Source organism: Neophocaena asiaeorientalis, unplaced genomic scaffold, assembly GCF_003031525.2.
Source record: "Neophocaena asiaeorientalis asiaeorientalis breed wild unplaced genomic scaffold, Neophocaena_asiaeorientalis_V1.1 scaffold798, whole genome shotgun sequence".
NCBI lineage: Eukaryota > Metazoa > Chordata > Mammalia > Artiodactyla > Phocoenidae > Neophocaena > Neophocaena asiaeorientalis.
This window is the reverse complement of record NW_020173042.1, coordinates 1223894-1238835: the sequence shown is the minus strand read 5'-3', so window position 1 is coordinate 1238835 and position 14942 is coordinate 1223894. Positions and strand designations below refer to the sequence as shown.

At 37.7% G+C, this 14942-nt stretch overlaps 1 protein-coding gene across 1 annotated transcript in view; it reads right to left on the bottom strand.

Annotated features, from left to right (window-relative positions):
• Positions 1–14942, bottom strand: part of CNTNAP2 (contactin associated protein 2) — a 2003631-nt gene that overhangs the window by 1117831 nt on the left and 870858 nt on the right. The window lies entirely within an intron of this gene.

The window sequence follows — 14942 nt, the reverse complement described above, 5'->3', positions numbered from 1 at the left end:
CATGTTATAGTGAACAAAGCACTAGAGAGTACACATATTTAGAAAAATAGAGTTTAGAGCTTGTATAAAGCAAGGGTACAAATAATAAAGCATGGTTTAGAATAGCACAGAAGAGTATTTACCAGGAGAACAATCTCATTGTATGATTAGTTCTGACCATCCTAGAGAAGAATCAACAATGTCTCTTCATTGTTAGAAGTGCAAAAACTTCACAAAGAAAGCAAAAGTAAAATGGAAGGGCTTCCCTGGTGGCACAGTGGTTGAGAGTCCGCCTGCCAATGCAGGGGACATGGGTTCGTGCCCCGGTCCGGGAAGATCCCACGTGCTGCGGAGCGGCTGGACCCGTGAGCCATGGCTGCTGAGCCTGCGCGTCCGGAGCCTGTGCTCCGCAACGGGAGAGGCCACAGCAGTGAGAGGCCTGCGTACCGCAAAAAAAAAAAAGTAAAATGGAAGGTGTCTAGGATGTTTTCAAAGCACATATATACTGGGAAAGGGGGAAAAAAAGGAGGAAGATCAAAACAGCATAGAGCAAAATGATAAAGAAAAGAAAAACTGAATGGTCCTAAAAGGAACCTCAGGAATCAGCTTATTTACTAGAGAAGACAACGGAAGTCCACACACGGAGGGGAGGTGAGCCTGGATTCCTCCCTTACGGGCACTGGGCTTTGGGAGTGTAACAGGAGAGACCTCTCAACTTGGGCACTATTGACTTTTGGGGCCAAATACATCCTTGTTTGGCAGGGAGGAAGGTTATTTAACAGTATCTTTGGATATTTAACAGTATCTTTGTCCTCCATCCTCTGGGTGCCAGTAGTGTATGCCCACGTGCACGCACACACCCATCCCCCAATTTGTGACAACCAAAAATGTCTCCAGATATTGCCAAATATCCCCTGGAGTCAAAATCACACCCAGTTCAACACCAGTGCTTTAGAAGTTCTGTCCCTTAAGATTTCTTCTCCCCACCTCCCTGTATTAATATCCATGGTTTCATTAAGGGGAAAATAGGGAACCAGAAAAGCTAGGAACTGTTATTATTATTATTTTGGTAAATGCTCCAATGTGTGAGAAAAGGGAATGGAAGAAAGCAAGCACTTTAGAAAAGTTCAGGAAGAGCTATAATTCTGACTTTAATGTCATATCATCTTACTGATTAAATCTATTCTATTCTAAACCATTCAAACATGGCAAATGGAGACATCATAGCACTCAATTAGAAATAGAATTAGTGAATTTTAAGGTTTTTAACTTCATTAAAGATTGAAGTTTTTAAAGAGCATACACACCTACACATTCACACACCTATCAGCTGCATTCATTACTGGAGATTCACTCATTCACAGCAACAGAGCTCACAATCTGTATTTTTTTTCCCAAGAGTGATGCCCATTGGCTGTTCTATGTAATAAATGACACTGTGCATTACATAACTGCTCCAGGCAGCCAAAAATACATAAAGATATAGAACACCCTCTTTTTCTTTAAGTTTCCTAAGGGAAATATTTCTTACAGAGACTATCAAGGGTTTTATTTCCCTCATCAAGCTTTTAATGAGCGAACCATTTGTTAGGTATGCCTGCGGTGCCGATTACCCTGCATGAAACAGAATACATAGCTCTTTGGTTAGAAAAGGTTAGAAGTGTACCTGCCAATGCATCTACATGGACAACCCAGATTTCACATTTTCCTCTATCGCATTGAATTATAAAGAATACAGAAAAAGATAGAGAATTTGTTAGCTCTGTTCTTCCCATCATAGTGAATAAAGTGTGCTAGAAGGGCAGCAAGTATGCGCCATATGGTCCTATGTGAACCTAGGAAAAATAGTTGCCTGTTCTGGGATCGGGCTGGAAGGATGGTGGAGGTGCTATTTATTCCTCCACGTCATGTATAGTGTCTCCTATGAAGTTACTCTGAAGTTTAGGTTTTATTAAGTTATCCAGTAGAGAAAGGGTTATTGACTGGAGTTACCAAACAGAAGTCAGAGACAACACAATTTGATCACCCAAGACATCATTTCCCTTGACAAAGTCAGACTAGGCTCCTACAGCAAATGGAAAGTCGTTTTAAGTAAGTGTAGAACTGACTGGAGATCAGGGGCCTTAAGTAGAAGGTTGAAAAAACATTGATTTCCTTATTTTTCCCTGGCATTATCATGTCAAATGCATTCCTAAGACTGGAGAATAGAGCTAAATTAATTTTAATCACGCACATTTCTACCTTTTTGTATTCTATGTGGAAATAATAAATACAAAGGGAATATGACCAATTTCAAGGTTTTACTTCATGTCACGCTCCTGAGAATACATTTTTCGGCAAACGCGTAGATATACTTTTATTTTATTCATATAAGAGTTTACCCAGTACAGCTCTAGGCTTCAATACGCTAAAAAACAACTCTTCCTGCTATAAAAGTATCACATCAAAATTCAGGTCCTGATCAATTTCACACACATTAGCCTCCTACAGTTAAGCAATTATTTCCTTGAGATACTTGCTACTCTCGTTTCACAACGAATTTGGTTCATATAAATTGATGAAGACAACAGAATTATAAAGTTACATTTATAACATCTTGGTATCAGTTCATTAAAAAAATCAATCAACTGGATATTGGGAAACATGCCACGTATAAGACTGTGCTCAGCTCAGAGATAGAAGTAAGAACAGGATTTCGGTCCTCTGAAAGCTTTAGGAGATTAAGCCTTTTCAACCAAGGTAGTCAAACATCTGAATTACATAATATATGATTTCAAACTAGTGAAAACAATAAAAGTAGCTTAAAATTTTAGAAGCATTTGAGATCACCATGGGATGAGTGTTCAGGCTTTTGTGGAAAACACATGGGACTTCATCTTAAAAACTGAGGGCTTCATGGAAGATTTTTCCAATGAGAATATGATGACACAGTGGAAGCACTCACTTTGGAATTTTCATCAGGAGGGGATGTATGGAGTGGACTTGTGGAGAGGTGGGAAGCAGAGAGAAGAACCAGGACACTGCCACTGCCCAAGTGTAGCTCCAACAAAAAAGCAAAGATGAAAATATTGATCACCTGTTCTCTGCCAAGTGTTGTGATAAATTCTAGGAATCCAGAGATGAGTGAGACGTGAGAGTGGAGGAGTTTACAATTTAAGACGGAACAAAAAACGATTGTTATTATCCAAGATATGGGGTGCCATATATACCAGAGGATGGTAGATTATTCTCTGGGGTTTGAGAGAGGAAGTGATACTAAGTTATTACTAAATGTTACGAAACTGAATCTTGAAGGATGAGTAGGAGTTTGCTGGGGTAGCATTTAGAGGATGGGATTCTTGGCAGAGAGTGGAAAGTAGTCAGAGTTTATGGTGTAAAGCAGGAAAAATGACCCCAAATAACTCCAGCTGGGCTCAGTTTGGGCATACTCATGAAATTAGGACTTATAGGTAATGGAGAAAATATCAAAGTATTTTCCTTGCATTTTAGAAATATAAACTTGGATAATGTGAGAGAGAGAAATGAGAGACAATAGGGAGAGTATGAAAAAGGCTCCTGGAAGAATCCCAGTGAGACGTGATCAGGACATCACTGGTATGAGGTGCTGCATTCAACAAATATTGCAGGTGTGTCGTATTCAACAATGCCTGATCCTCGGTGAATGAAAGCCAGTGCGTTGAGTTCATATGAGAGGCTGTGTAGGAGAATGGCCCAAAGTGCTGACTTCAGACTCAGATATTTTCTGGACTCTTTTTCAAACTCTTCTAACTACTAGCTGGAGTGGTCTAGGTGAGTTATGCTATCACTATGCCTCTGTTTCTTCGTCTATTTAATGCAGATGATAATAGCCTTTATACCGAGGAGTTATTGAATTCAATGATTTAATACTTTGTGCACATTATCTTTGTTTAAACAGTGACTGAAATGCAGAAAGACCTCAATCAGTATTAGCCACTGGGAAATCTGGCTCCAGAGATATATGCTTATAACTGCTATGCCATAAAAATAGGACAGTGATTGAAAAGAAACACTCATTCTGGCAAGTAAGATGGCCTTTATTATCTTTTTAAAAGATGGCTTTTTGAACTAGGAAAAGGAACAGATGGAGAAAGCACTTCCAAAGAACTGGGGGCACTTGCTAAATCATTACATGTGCCAGGCAAAGATGAAGAACAAAATTTGAATTTTCTAAAGGTTTTGAACTTGGATAGTGCAAGAACGATTTTACCATTGATATAAGTTAGAAAGAAGGTTTCACAATTGTACCTTACTCACAAGTCAACTGAAGCCTTAAGCAAGTTAATTAATTGTGTAGGACTTAGCACAGTGACAGGCACGGTGTAAGCGTTCGGTAGCCATTAGCCAGCATCACAGTCATCACTGCAATCCCAGGAGTAGACGAGAGACACATCTGGATGACCCTGGAGTCTCATTTCTTCCAGACTTTCAGTTCCATAGCAGAGCTGGATCAGCAGATCTGAGTCAGCACAGCAGAGAAGCAGACTGATAGCAGCCACTGGGCTCCAGGGGGCCTCCCTTTTCTAATAAGGCAGCTTGTTTTGACTCCTTCCCCCATCATGACATAAAGCATTAAAAGTGAAGGCTCTGGGCTTCCCTGGTGGCGCAGTGGTCGAGAATCTGCCTGCTAATGCAGGGGACACGGGTTCAAGCCCTGGTCTGGGAGGATCCCACGTGCCGCGGAGCAGCTGGGCCTGTGAGCCACAACTGTTGAGCCTGCGCGTCTGGAGCCTGTGCTCCGCAACAAGAGAGGCCGTGATAGTGAGAGCCCCGCGCACCGCGATGAAGAGTGGCCCCCGCTTGCCACAACTAGAGAAAGCCCTCGCACAGAAACAAAGACCCAACACAGCCAAAAATAAAAATAAAAATAAATAAAGAAAGAAGGCTCAACATTTAAAAAAAAAAAAAAAAGTGAAGGCTCCTCTCTACTGGAATCTTGGCTATGGTGTCAGCCAACCGTCTATGCCCAGTCAAAGCTAAGAACTTGAGGCCCTGTTTGTATCAGTACTTTACTACTTCTCTGCTTCTAGTTCTCCCCACATCCCTCAATAAACTGTGTCATATCTGTACACCAAGAAGCAGTAGGCATTTGATGAAGGAGGGAGGTGGAGATTTGGCATAGGTCTGCACAGGAACTGAAAGAGGCATTTCAGGTTGGGAGATGGTTGAAACTCATGTCCAAAGGGGTAGGTGATATTTATAGGCAATAGTGGGTTACAGTCTAGACTCAAGTCAGCAATGTCAGGATTAAAGATAAAATAACAGGGAATTTGAATGAGGGGGAGGAAGACTGCTGGGAAATCAGAGGTGAGCAGTACTCCAGGATCCCGGGAGGGCACTGGCAGCATGGTGAAATGTCTAGGGATAGCAAAATCTCAGCCTGTGGACAGAGGTTCAGCAACAGGGATTCGATCTCTGAAATGATCCCAGAAAAACTAGAGGTGCTAGAAGAATGACTGGCAGATCGGCAGCATCTTTCAGAAAATATCAGATGCTAATAAGTGCTACAGCAAAGACCCAGGCAGCACATTCCTTGTAAAAATTAGATCTTAAGGAGTGAGAGAAAAAAGGCAGTGCCTGGAGAAGAAAGGGGACTCAGAAATAACTATAGGAATTCAGTTATCAAAATTAGGGTCTGTGCTTAGGTTAGAAAGGCCTCAAGGGAAATGTGTCAGAATAAAATAAATCGTAAAATTGAAGTACGATCAAAGATGCGTCCATACACACAATTATTTCCTGATACAATGTTACCAGAGGTAACACTTTCTAAGCAGTATTGTGTGGCTTCCCGACAAATTTTCTTGTTAAGAGCTTTTATAAACAAAGGAAAGAGACTTAAGAAATACTTGTGGTAAACATCTCAGAGAGCATCCAGAGGAATCATTCTTTAGGCTGATCCCAAATTAATTTCAGAGGTTCCCAAGTAGCTCTCCAGAATCAGCAGGAAACCTCTCCCGGAGAGACTCATTTCCACAACTAATTATAATGAAGTCGTAGATAACCCAATGAGCCTAAATTCTCATTGCTCAAATTGCTTAAATTCATCAACGAAAAAGAAAGGAAGATGATAGTCCAATGGTACTATTTCACAGTCGGAGTTTCCTGGTTGAGTTAATTACCCAGGGTAATTCTCATCGTGAGGGTTTGGGGGAGAGGTTCCAATTCAATGAGTTTGCATTATTTCAGATTACGAAGGTAAATCTCTGAATCTTCTATGCCAACACTCTTTATCTTGTTAACTATTTAAAACAAAAGTATATACTCAATGGTAAAAATATCTATGATGTGACAGTTAATTTCATGTGTCAACCTGACTTGGCCACAGGGTGCCCAGATGATTGGTTCAACATTATTCTGGTGTGTGTCTGTGAAGGTGTTTCTGGGTGAAAGTTACACTTGAATCTTAGCCTTAGTAAAGCAGAATGATCTCCCAGACGTGGGTGAGCCTCATCCAATATGCTGAAGGCCTGAATGGAACTAAAAGGCAGAGTAACAGGGAATTCCTGCTCTCTGCCTGGTGGTCTTCAAGCTGGGACACGGGTCTTTTCCTGACTTCAGACTCAGGCTGAAACACTGGTGTTCCTTTGGTCTTGAGCCTGCCAGCTTTCAGATTAGATCTCATGCCATCAGTTTTCCTGGTTCTCAGGCCGTTGGACTTGGAGTGAAATTACACCATGGGGTGTCCTGGGTTTCCAGCTTTTGACCTCTCGGCCTCCAGAATTGTGTAAGCCCATCCTTTCTAACAAATCTCTTCCTCTCTCTCTATACATCCTATTGGTTTTCACTGGAGAACCCTGACTAATACGGTTGACTTATCATCTATTATATAAATCTATATTGCTTAAATGTACCAATTACTCATCTGTCAGAGAAGTTTCAGTTCTTAAACTCATATGAAGCATAAAGTCAATGCATCCGTATATTAAGTTTGGGACTCCTGAGCTGTGTCCTTTGCTGTTCTTGCATAATTCATTTTTATTCTCCTAGTTTGTAGTAGTGATGTCTGATTTTTTTCTCTTTGATTAGTTCATTTGTACAGTAAACTAAAGCTATTAAAACATGACCCGGTCCCTATTGGGAGTTTTTAACCTCCATTTTATCCACCTAAGTTTACTAAATTTCATCCTCTCCTTGCAACTTTTAAAAATTATTATACATACACACAATCATGTTATATTCATCTTGCCTGAAAAAGGCAAGGAATATTTTAAAAGGCCCCCATACCTTGTAGAAGCTAGAGCGGGTATGGTATCCTGCTGTGAGATTATAAATTTAAATGTCCCCTTTGCTTCCTAAAGAATAAGTCAATACATCATATCACAAAATGTTCCCCCCAGTCTCTTTTTTCTTTCATGTTGGAATATAATGCTTCTATTGATGTGGAAATGCACCAGCATGCAATGAAGTATAATTGAAGGTAGATTTCCACTCGGCTGGCATGATGATAGCACAGCCGCTTTGGGAACTGAAATATAATAAAAAGTCAGGTGACACTACCCAAGAGCAACACACTGTTTCACTCAGATGCTTTTTACTTGGTACCATGTGACTCTTACAGCAAGTCTATTTGTGAATTTGGGAGAATAAAATCAGCAATCTGTGTTGTAGGTATATCCAAGGTTATCTATATTTATATCTGTAGATCTGTATCTGTAGCTCTATGTGCATCTCACTTTTGGCTGTTGCTAAACAAGAGGAGCTGTGCTATCCTAGCACCCATCTATGCTCCTAATTAAAATGGTCACGATGCTCCATGAATCAACCTTCCTCAGGCTCCATCTCCCCTAAGAATCCAAAGCCATGTTTTGTTCTCAGAATTCTAAAATGATGCATTTCTGAGTTTTCCTTGAACACTTTGGATATCTAGAAGACCATCAAAAAGTAAAAACTTATAAAATCAATTTTTAGATACTTTTTTGGTAGAAGTATATGTAGACTACTTGGAAATAGAGAGATTTGTATCCATTGATTCACTATTAAGAGAGAAAAATAAAATCTGTTTTTCCCTGATAGCTAGCAACAGCTTTAAGGGAAAATGCCTTTATATATGAATTCATCTAGCTCCCCCTCCCTTCCTCCCTCCCTCCCTTGATTTATCTTGAAAAAAAAAAAAATAGGTTTAAAATTAGTTATGTATATTTTCAAATAAAAGCTCATAGACCCAACGTAAAATGTTCCATTTGTTATGTAAATGCCATTAAGGAAATTAAGTTGAAGCCCATTGTTTAAGGACACACTTTTAAAAAACTGATGTTATATATATGCTTCTGTTTAAGTAGGGAAACTAGACTTTTTAAATCGATATAACCTACTCTATGTCATTTCCATTCATAATGTTGTTAAGCATTATACTTTTTAGGAATATCATTTCACCCTCAATTATTTATGCTTGGTGTTTGTTTTGGAAAATTTGGATATTATGGAAAATGTATTAAGAAATTAGTAATGGACTGACAACCTACCAGTTAGAGATAATTAGTTAGCATTATTCAGATTTTATTTCATTCAGATCTCTTTTCTAACTATCTATATATTTACAATAATATTGGGGTCATTATATAAATTTTTGTAAACACTTATTTACTGTATTATATTTTCCAATGGTATTAAATATTTTTGAGAAACATGATTTCTCATAACATAATAGTATTCCACATAAGGATAAGGATATACTCTTTAAAATCACCTTTTCATTTAAAATATTTACTTGTTTTCAATTACTGTAAAACAAAGTATTTGACAAATGTGAAGTAATGCCTAAACATTATTATTATTATTTTTTGTGGTACGCGGGCCTCTCACTGTTGTGGCCTCTCCCGTTGCGGAGCACAGGCTCCGGATGCGCAGGCTCCGCAGCATGTGGGATCTTCCCGGACCGGGGCACGAACCCGTGTCCCCTGCATTGGCAGGCAGACTCTCAACCACTGCGCCACCAGGGAAGCCCCTACTTATTTTTTGAGTTACAGAAATTTAAGAAATCTAGAAAATTATCTGCAGTTTGAAATCACAGAGCTGAAAATCAATTCTCAATAAATAATTAAAACATAAAAAATAGTATTATAAACTAAACCAGTTTTTCTTATGTGAGGAAAAAGAAATCTCATGATGCAAGTTATCACTGAACTTTGAAATTGGTGTGAATTAATTCTTTCAAATATTAACATATTAACTACTTTTTCAAACGTTCATAAAATCAAGAGAGGAGATATCCTAATTGCTTAGGATAGACAGTGCCAGGAGTAGTCCCAGGGAAATAAATTTGCTGAGACTGAACTGGGAACTTGCCAGTATCTGCCAGCAAGTTCCCCAGCTACACACAAAGCCAAGAAAATGTCTACTCCTTAGGCTATGGTCTGAATGTGTGTGTCCCCCAAAATTCACACGTTGAAATTTTAATGCCCAGTATGGTATTAGTAGGTGGGGCCTTTGGTAGGTGCTAGGTCATGAGGGTGGAGCCTTCATGAATGGGATTCGTGTTCTTATAAAGAAGACCTCACAGGCTCCCTCACCCCTTCCACCATGTGAGGACACAGCAAGAAGTCTGCAACCAGGAAGAGGACCCTCACCAGAGCTCAAACGGGCTGGCACCCTGATCTCAGGCTTCCAGCCTCCAGAACTCTGAGAAATAAGTGTGTGTATATGAGCCATGAAGTCTGTGGTATTTGATTATGGCAGCTTGATTGGACTAAGATAACTTCCCTTAAAGCACCCAAATGGAAGTTTATCAAAGGTTTACAAAGGAAATTGTACTACAAAACAGAAATAAAAAGAGACCCCGGAAAGATTCCCATTGGAGACAGAAATACAAAGATGATGTTTGCTGAGTACAGGTTTCTGAAGCAGTGTGGATGCTGAGAAGTCATTCTATAATTGAAGCAATGTCTAGATGAACAGAATGAGGAGGTTTGAATAATTCAGCTTAGCAAACAGTTGATTTAGGAGGAAGGCATATTCTGAATGGCTCTTCTAAAATGCTTTGTTTACGTGGACAGAAATTGATTTTTTTTTTCCAATAGGTGAGAAAGGTCGTTAACAAAAATCACTTTCCTTCCACCATATAAATGCTGAACCACATTTTATGACCTTACTGATATGCGCAGACAAAAATTTTAGAGTATGATTCTAAACATCTGTCTGTAATTTAGTGGCATAAAACTGAGGCAGTTTGCAATAAAAAACATTTCAAATGGTAGGCAGGTTTTGTGTGTGTGTGTGTGTGTGCTTTGTTTTTTGTTGTTTGGCTATGTATCAGACAGTAATACACATGGACATTTTTTTACTACTATTACAATATTATAATATTGTTCTTGGAAGATACATTTAGTTTCCTAATATGGATTCATGGAGTACATACCCTCAGGCAATTAGAACTTTAAAAAATTCCAACTTTCCAAATGAGAAGACCAATCTGTAGGTCAGTGTTTTCCCAATTATGGGTTGCAGCTTCTTTTTAGGTCATGAAATCATTTAGTGGGTCATGGTGATTTCTTTTTAATGGAAAAGAAAAAAGTTAGAAAATATCCAAATTATGAGAGCACATGGTAAATTTTATTTCATAAAACTTTGTTTCAGTAGGTATTGAGTATGATATAAAATATTTTCTCACTGTTTTGATCAAAATCATTTGAACTTGGAGGATGTTATGCTAAATGAAATAGACAAAAAAGACAAATATTGTATGACCTCACTTATATGTAGAATCTTAAAAGACTAGAAGTCATATAGAATCAAAGAGTAGAATGGTGGTCGCCAGGCGCTTGTTGAATATCGGTCAAAGAGTACCAACTTTCACAGTCAGGAGGTGAAGAAGTTCTAGGGTATCTAATGCACAGCATGGAGATTATAGTTAACAATACTGCATAATATACTTAAATACAAAATAAGAGAGATCTTAAGTGTCCTCACCACACGCACAAAAGATAACTATGTGAGGTGATACATGTATTAATTAACTTGTTTGTGGTAATCCTGTCACAATGTACATGTATATTAAAACATCACATTGTACATCTTTAAAACAGCCACACTGCACAACCTAAATATATACAGTTTTAATTTGTCAATCACACCTCAATAAAGCTAGAAACAATTCAGGTGTACAAAATCATCTCTAGGTCCACCTTTCCCAGGGTAGTAGATATGAAAGTTAAAATGAAAATTATTCTCAGAGCGAACAGATGTTATCCATTTGACCCTTTCAGCATTTTTTTTTCTTTTTAGCACTTATTCCTAGTTAAAGGTAATGCATAAATATATATTCACCAGTCAGTGACCTCTGTTCTAAATAGAAATAAATGTAGTGGAATGTTTTATGAAAGTTGATGTTGCAACTTGGAAAATATTTTCACAGAGAGATAACCCACTCTGCAAATTCAAGGTTACTCAGAGTTTGACTAATTTTTACAAGTCATAGTCAATAACTAATGAGACTTAAAAATTAATCACAACCCAGAGGGAAAAACTGCGAGAGGGTGAATAATATATTGAATAGTCTCTAACTTATCGAATTTATTTTGAATTCATCACCAAAGAACAATATTTTCCAAGATGGCTTTTCAACCAAATGACTTACCTTCATCCTGGACTACAGAACTTATTATTTAGAAGTAGCACACACGTGTGTGTGTGTGTGAACAACATGTTATTGGTGTTTTATTCTTCTAGATTTTCGTTATCTCCTACATTTTTGCAACCAAGCTATTTCAAAAAAGAAGTAAAATAGGACTTTCATTCTTCAGTGCTCATGCTGTTGATAAGAATAGGGTAGATATAGTTTTCAGTGTATAAGACTTTCACCTCCAAGGTAAAGGAAATTGAAGATGATTCAAAGAGATGGAAAGATATCCCATGCTCTTGGACTGGAAGAATATTGTTAAAATGGCCAAACTACCCAAAGCAATCCACAGATATAACGTGATCCCTATCAAATTAACCATGACATTTTTTTCACAAAACTAGAACAATAATCCTAAAATTTATTCGGAAACACAAAAGACCCAGAATTGCCAAAGCAATCCTGAGGGAAAAGAAAAAAGCTGGGGCATAATCCTTCCAGACTTCAGCCAATACTACAAAGCTAAAGTAATCAACACAGCATGGTATTGGCATAAAAACAGATATATAGATCAATGAAATAAACCCAAACACCTACAGTCAATTAATCTTTGACATCGGAGGCAAGAATGTACAATGGAGAAAAGACAGTCTCTTCAGCAAGTGGTGTTGGGAAATCTGGACAGCTGCATGTAAATCAGTGAAGTTAGACTACTTCCTCCCACCATACACAAAAATAAACTCAAAATGGCTTAAAGACTTAAATATAAGACAAGACACCATAAAACTCCAAGAAGAGAGCATAGGCAAAACATTCTCTGACATAAATCATAGCAATATTTTCTTAGATTAGTCTCCCAAGCCAAAAGAAATAAAAGCAAAAATAAACAAATGGGACCTAATCAAACTTATCAGCTTTTGCACAGCAAAGGAAACCATAAACAAAATGAAAAGACAACCTAGGGACTGGGAGAAAATAACTGCAAATGATGCAACCAACAAGGGCTTAGTTTCCAAAATATACAAACAGCTCATACAACTCAATATCAAAAAAACAACCCAATCTAAAAATGGACAGAAGACCTAAATAGACATTTTTCCAAAGAAGACATATAGAGGGCCAACAGGCACATGAAAAGATGCTCAACATTTCTAATTATTAGAGAAATGCAAATCAAAACAACACCAGTCAGAACGGCCATCATCAAAAAGTCTGCAAACAATGAATGCTGGAGAGGGTGTGGAGAAAATGGAACCCTTCTACACTGTTGGTGGAAATGTAAATTGGTACAGCTACTATGGAAAAGAGTCTTGGAGGCTCCTTGAAAAACTAAAATTTGAAGTACGATATGATCCAGCAATCCCACTTCTGGGCATTTATCTGGAAAAGACAAAAACTCTAATTCCAAAAGATACATGCACCCCAATGTTCATTGCAGCACTATTTACAATAGCTAAGGCATGGAAGCAACCTAAGTGTCCACTGACAGATGAATGGATAAAGAAGATGTGGTACATATATAAAATGGAATAGTACTCATTCATAAAAAAGGATGAAATGATGCCATTTGCAGTAACATGGATGAACCTAGAGATGATCATACTAAGTGAAGTAAGTCAGAGAAAAGACAAATATCATATGATATCACTTATATGTGGAATCTAAAAAATAATACAAATGAACTTATTTACCAAACAGAAATAGACTCACAGACATAGAAAATAAAATTGTGGTTACCAAAAGGGAAAGGGAGGGGAGGGATAAATGAGGAGTATGGGATTAACAGACACACCATACTACACATAAAATAGCTAAACAGTAAGGATTAACTGTATAGCCCAGGGAACTATATCCAATATCTTGTAACAACCTATAATGGGAAAAGAATCTAAAAAAGAATCTGTATTTGAATCACTTTCTTGTAGACCTGAAGCTAACACAGTATTGTAAATCAACTATACTTCAACAATAAGCGAACAGGGTATATATAACACAGAATGATTTCCCTTTGTTGAACCAAATATTAGTGTGTTCCATGTACGGGAAAAAATGAAAATCTTTGAAACATAAATATTTTCTGTGGACTATATAAGAGTGAGAATATATAAAATTTTGGGTTTCACATCTGTTCTCCTTAATTTGCACAGATTCTTAGCTAAATTGTCAAAAACATCTGAAGTCTACTTTTATCATATTTAAGCAAATCTATTAAGGTAAATTAGTTATTGCATATTGGAATCCTTTGTTCTTTCTTTTATATTTTAATAAACACAGTTTAAAACAGATGACAGTATCTTGGAGTCCTAAATTAGACCAGATTAAATTAGTAAATGTCTATTAATCACTATGTTTAAGATCCTATTCTTTTAATTATAATGGTTCCTGTTATGTGGAAAACCACCAAGTGGTTGGGTTTGCTCAGTGAATGCCAGAAGGGAGGTCTTCATCCTTATATTTTTATGTGTTTAAGCATTAGAAAAGAATCATTAAACATAACAGAGTCTAATGGGGAATTTCTCAAATGTGGTAAATAGTTGTATGTGTATTTGTTTTATGTGTTATTCTGGTCTCTCCAGATAATTTCTATTTGTTCTAAATCTCTCCAGGTGGATTTATACTGGGAAGTAGTGATAAAATATGGTGATCAATCATGTTGACTCTGGACATTCAGGGAGAAAGCAAAACTAACAACATAAGAAAGAAAAAGTAAACATCTAGGTATTTCACTATAGCTTTTGATTTCTATAATTCAGAGACATCTGTGACATAATGGTTCCTGTCTTCCTTGACTCCTTTTCAGTAAGAGTCCACAAAGCCAGGCCATACAGAAGCACACAGCCTACTGTGTGAAAAGACACCTATCCTTGAGCAGGAGATATTCTGTGTTCAAGGAGCCACAGTGCTGAATTCAAACATTCCTGGAGCACCTCTTACGTTACAGGTGCTGCTGTATATGTGGGGCATGGCCTCTGCCTTCAAGGAGCTGATAGCATAGAAGAGAAGTGAGATGGACCAAATCATACAACATGTTAGCAACTGTGTCAGGTGTGTGCATATGGTGTCACGAGTGAATACGGAATATTTAGAAATCAGAGTCCACAGTCACACAGTTGAGACTTCTGTTATGAACTTCCTCTCTTAGTATTTGGTACATCTGTAAGGGGCTCAGGAAACATTCTTTCTCCTTCTGTCTTCCATTTCTAAATAGTTCTTTACTTAAAATAAGTACTTATTTAAACACCTATTGCAAGAAACATCTAGAGAAATTTGGTGATTTTTAAAAATTATTTATCAGTCCCATATCATACATTATTCTCTTTGTTTATGACATCTCACTTTGCAATCTCAGTTTTCTTTGCACCATCATAATCAAGGAATATTCCAAGGTCGC